Genomic DNA, 6000 nt, shown 5'->3' with positions numbered 1-6000 from the left:
GTTGAATCAATGCCAAGTAGAATTAAGGCAGTTCTGAAGGCGAAAGGGGGTCAAATACAGTATTGGTATGGTGTTCCTAATAATCCTTTAGGTGAGTGTATGTTACAAATACAACAACCATATTTGATTTTTAACGGGAATGAAAGCGATGCCGTGACGGATAGAGACATCTCTTCAGTGGGATGTAGGCTATTTAATTATGGATTGTTCTGTTGACGAAACACTGCAAAAATACCTTTTGTAAGAAGCTTCAGTAGATAAAAAAAGTCCAGACAGAGCTTTGGAAAATTATAAGTAACCAAGGAGCTTTATACAGGTTTTATTTTATTTTATTTTTTTTACAGCGGATGCAAGTCTATCCCTCACAGCCACGTCATCACGCTGCTATGGCTGTGGCTTTTGAACCACTAGAGGGCGGTAAATGATCAAGCATGTGTATGATGTTGTTTTGAAATTGAATTATGCGTAATTTCAATATTATGATTTGTTAAAATTGCAGTAGGAAGCGGTTTAATGTGATGCAACTGCTCATGGATAAATAATAACACAGACTAATTAATTATATTCCTAAAATATTGCTATTGAAGCACATCACGCGCTACTTTAGTATCGCATGGTATTGCGGTTATATTTTCAAGACGTTCTTCGTAATGAAAGTTTAATATAAAATGTGTGTCCTTTGTCAGCAATATAAAGGGTCAACCTTCGATGACTGAAGAAGAAAAGAACCAATAAAATCGCAGATAAAGTTTCCAACCACTGCTCTCTTACTGCGTCGCATCTACTGAGTAACCAATAGCAGGCGACTGGGGGAGGGGCCAAACAGCTCTGACAAACACACTCGAGAAGGGTAAACAGATATCACCTCATGGACGCAGATCCAGCGTACACAGAGAGCTGGACACTGAAAACAAACACGTATCTGTCATAAGTAAGTACCAATGCATCCATTTCTTTGGCTGAATAAACTTCTATTAATGCATATAAGTCGTTGAATGAAAGTCAGCACTGTAAAGAGCGCAAATTGTTTTTAAGTAACGTGTACTTGAGATTGCTGGCTAACAGACGTGCAAACTAAGCACACGTGTCGTGGGACCATACTTTGATCTGGATTCGAATAGTGTTTAATACTTGTATACTGTTATATTTCTGTGCGTATGGATTGGTAAGGTTGCACGTACATTGCGCATGTGTTTTGATCATGTCCACATGGTCCTGGGAACATTATATAATGTTATTTTAATAACGTTAACCCTTCAACCAAAGAACTCTACGTAATATTCTATAGTCTATTCATTACGATGTTGATTGGTGTGCAAAACTCTGTCGAAGCACAAGGCCTGTTCGTTTACACTACACTTGAACTCCTCTAGGATTGCTGGTGTTATTATGTGCCAGAAATCTTTCAAAACAGTAAGGGTTGGCACTTGGCAGGCACACACAGGTAGAGATGTGGTGTGCATGATCTGGTTTGTCTGGAAAATACACTGCCAAAACAAAAAATGAGTTCATGCCTTCTTTTGCAGTGAGGTCATCTTTAAAATAAGATAGCCTACATTTAATCTAAATGCAATAGCATATATCTTTATTATAATTAACTTTCTTTTATTACATATTTGGACAGTAAAAACACTTTTGCCAGTGAGGTACAATATAAACTATATGCAATGAACTAATACATACTTTAACTTGAATGACCGGACTGAAGGGCACAATATGGCTCGTTTTGATTTTGCATTATCACTTCACTGCAAATGCAACTGATGTATCATTGAGATGCCAGGTAAGTCATAAAATGCATCTTGTGATTTTTATCTTGCACAAATCTTCTTACACAAATTTGCTTCTCTTACACAAAATCATCACAATTCGTGCATTTATGCAGCGTTCTATGCCGTTTTGTAGTATACATCATGTGAATAGTGTGTTCAAACTAAAAATTAAAGTGTGGAATGTTGGACACTTCATGCACTCAGCTTTCACAGCTTTTATTACATAGCGGAGGGGGAGGGTCTCTATTTAATGACAAAATAACCAATTCATAAATTCGTTTAGAAGGCAACTTGTAACTTAGATGACCTGACTTAAGGGTGCAATTAATATGGCTCATTTTGATTTTGCATTATTGGTTCACTGCAACTGATGCATCAGTCAGTTGCCAGTTAAATCACAAAATACAATTTTTGAGAAATTCGACTGCATTATTTATGTTCATTTATATATTTTAATGTATATTAATGCAGTATTTTACATATTTATTGGTGCATTTTAGTAGATATCAATGCATTATTATGATATATTCATATGTTTATGTATAGTTATCAGCCATAATTGTCAAGAATCCTTTTAGCATATTAGTAACCAATAACCACGTGCCACAGTTTTTGATTCAATAACTCACAACCTGGCTTCCTGCAAACAGAGAGAAAAGGGTGTTTCCCCTTACTAACTCTCTGATTGCAACATGGCTCTGATTCTTTTTTTTATATATTGTGTTTGGGTTTACTCTTGGTTATTTCCCCTCAAAGCGTATTTCACAGACTGTCATCAAGTTCCCTTTCTATGTGACACATCAGCTGTCGATCGTCTAGCATTGCACAGTGCTTAAGAAAGGGTGTCCAAAAATGGCTGACATTTGTGATTTGTTTCATGGTTATGACACCACAGTGTGATTTAAGAGTGTATTAAGAGGTCTGCCCTGTTTCAGGGAGGAGTAACCATTGTTTTAGCTGTAAAGGAAATAAAAGGGTGTTGAAAGATATATGAAATGGGCTATTATTTTCTGACACTTTCTTTGAAGAACTTGCATAGTCATCTATGTTTGTACAAGTCTTTTTTTTTTCTTTTTTTTTATTCCTACATTTTATGTCTACTAAACTATATCAGTGTGATACATTTCAACCATTGTTATTGTCTTAAAACATAGTAATATCATTTTTGTGTACATACAGTAGTCAACATTTGAAGTGGATCAAAACCTTTCATCAAAGTTATACATTTTGAACAATACCCGTTCTTGTCTTAGGACAACCTTGATTAACTTTTTTGATCCACTTCAAATGTTGACTACTGTATGTGTATATGTGTGTATATATATATATATATATATATATATATATATATGTATATATGTGTGTTTCTTGAGCAGCAGATCAGCATATTAGAATGATTTCTGAAGGATCATGTGACACTGAAGACTGGAGTATTGATGCAGAAAATCCAGTTTTGGAATAAATTCCACTTTAAAATATATCAAAATAGAATATTATTTTCAATTTTAAAATATTTTGCCATATTTGTATTTTCAATCAAATAAATGCATCGTTGGTGAGCATAAGCAACATGTTCCTCTATTTACCAACTGAGTATTGTTTGCAGCAAGCACTGTCAAGTTTGACATGCTAAATGTCTCAGTTGCAAATATGCAGATATGTCCAGGCATGTGCAACCTTACTCATGTGTAACAGTACAGACTCCAGTTAGAATGCTGCTGTATTGCCAGACCACACCTATTTCACTAGATTAGGGTACAAAAAGTGGATTACCACATATGTTTGAAGTGTTAGTTTACACCCAGGGCCAAAACCAGTAAGCTTGATTGTAACTAAATGAAAAGTCACTTGTGTATTGTTTATCAAGACTTGCTATATATTCCTATTTTAATCATAAATGGCATAGAAAGACTAAAGCAAACATCATGATGCTGCAAGCCGCCTCTCTATTGAGTTATCCATGTGTTAGTAAGGTTAAATCTGAAAGCATGTGCATTGAGCATTTCCAGACTGTCTTTGAAATAAAAGCACTTAAAGCAGAATAATTCCTTCCTTGTTTCCTAGTGCTGTATCTTCCTGTTGGCTATTTAGGAATGGTCACATTGTAGAATTAAGTCAAAATTTTGACCTATTTTCACACGAGGTGTGTTTATATCCAGACGGGTTGCTCAAGGTCTGTTTGAGAGAATTTTTCCTTGTTGGAGAACCTTTACCTCAGGAAAGAGGCCAAGTTTAAAGCCCTTTTATTTACAGGATAGTCAGGCTCTCATCCAACCCCTCCCCTCAGTTAAGCTTATTTGTGTCTGCGCTCTAAAGAGTTTGCTGGTGCAAAACCGCTTGTTTTCCAAGTTGCTGTGTAAGTAAAGAGCATTTTATAGTGGCGAGCTGGCAGAATATAAAAAAAAACGTTCATCATGAAGTTTTACAGTAGTGCTTGGGCTGAATCACAGGTTCATAGCTCCTCATATGCTTCTTGTGATTGACTTAGTGTCTGCAGTCACTTTGTAAGAGGCTAAAGGCTTTGAGACTTGTGTCATCATGAAAACGTTTAACCTTTGATAGAGCTGCCAAGAATGGTGATAACAGCTGTTTTCTTGATGCCCCATGACACTCCGGTGTTGATTTAAAGACATTCTGTTTACATATTACAGTCCCCATACAATATATATCTCATGTCAACCAACCTATGTTAGTTTGGTGTACACTAACAAAAAATATATACACGCTTCCATTCAAAAGTTTGAGGCTGGTAAGATTTTTTGTTTTGTTTTCATTTTTGAAAATTCTCTTACCATGGCTGTATTTATTTGATGATAAAATATTGTGAACTAAGTTAAAATACAGTGAGGAAAATAAGTATTTGAACACCCTGCTATTTTGCAAGTTCTCCCACTTAGAAATCATGGAGGGGTCTGAAATTGTCATCGTAGGTGCATGTCCACTGTGAGAGACATAATCTAAAAAAAAAAAAAATCCAGAAATCACAATATATGATTTTTTAACTATTTATTTGTATGATATAGCTGCAAATAAGCATTTGAACACCTGAGAAAATCAATGTTAATATTTGTTTGCAATTACAGAGGTCAAACGTTTCCTGTAGTTTTTCACCAGGTTTGCACACACTGCAGGAGGGATTTTGGCCCACTCCTCCACACAGATCTTCTCTAGATCAGTCAGGTTTCTGGGCTGTCGCTGAGAAACACGGAGTTTGAGCTCCCTCCAAAGATTCTCTATTGGGTTTAGGTCTGGAGACTGGCTAGGCCACGCCAGAACCTTGATATGCTTCTTACAGAGCCACTCCTTTGTTATCCTGGCTGTGTGCTTCGGGTCATTGTCATGTTGGAAGACCCAGCCTCGACCCATCTTCAATGCTCTAACTGAGGGAAGGAGGTTGTTCCCCAAAATCTCGCAATACATGGCCCCGGTCATCCTCTCCTTAATACAGTGCAGTCGCCCTGTCCCATGTGCAGAAAAACACCCCCAAAGCATGATGCTACCACCCCCATGCTTCACAGTAGGGATGGTGTTCTTGGGATGGTACTCATCATTCTTCTTCCTCCAAACACGTTTAGTGCATTTATGACCAAAAAGTTCTATTTTGGTCTCATCTGACCACATGACTTTCTCCCATGACTCCTCTGGATCATCCAAATGGTCATTGGCAAACTTAAGACGGGCCTTGACATGTGCTGGTTTAAGCAGGGGAACCTTCCGTGCCATGCATGATTTCAAACCATGACGTCTTAGTGTATTACCAACAGTAACCTTGGAAACGGTGGTCCCAGCTCTTTTCAGGTCATTGACCAGCTCCTCCCGTGTAGTTCTGGGCTGATTTCTCACCTTTCTTAGGATCATTGAGACCCCACGAGGTGAGATCTTGCATGGAGCCCCAGTCCGAGGGAGATTGACAGTCATGTTTAGCTTCTTCCATTTTCTAATGATTGCTCCAACAGTGGACCTTTTTTCACCAAGCTGCTTGGCAATTTCCCCGTAGCCCTTTCCAGCCTTGTGGAGGTGTACAATTTTGTCTCTAGTGTCTTTGGACAGCTCTTTGGTCTTGGCCATGTTAGTAGTTGGATTCTTACTGATTGAATGGGGTGGACAGGTGTCTTTATGCAGCTAACGACCTCAAACAGGTGCATCTAATTTAGGATAATAAATGGAGTGGAGGTGGACATTTTAAAGGCAGACTAACAGGTCTTTGAGGGTCAGAATTCTAGCTGAT

General features: G+C 37.7%; 1 protein-coding gene across 1 annotated transcript in view; it reads left to right on the top strand.

Moving 5' to 3' along the window:
* Positions 1–763: 763 nt before the first annotated feature.
* The window catches only part of coq8aa (coenzyme Q8A-a), a 30346-nt gene continuing 25109 nt past the window's right edge, over positions 764–6000 (top strand). The window contains exon 1 of the mRNA XM_081378889.1: positions 764–931. The gene's annotated coding sequence lies outside the window, so the exon portion shown is untranslated. The remainder of the gene's footprint in view (positions 932–6000) is intronic.

The sequence above is a fragment of the Scardinius erythrophthalmus genome (assembly GCF_964197995.2).
Source record: "Scardinius erythrophthalmus genome assembly, chromosome: 11".
NCBI classification, from domain to species: domain Eukaryota; kingdom Metazoa; phylum Chordata; class Actinopteri; order Cypriniformes; family Leuciscidae; genus Scardinius; species Scardinius erythrophthalmus.
The sequence above is the reverse complement of the archived record's forward strand: the minus strand, read 5'-3'. Positions and strand labels throughout refer to the sequence as shown.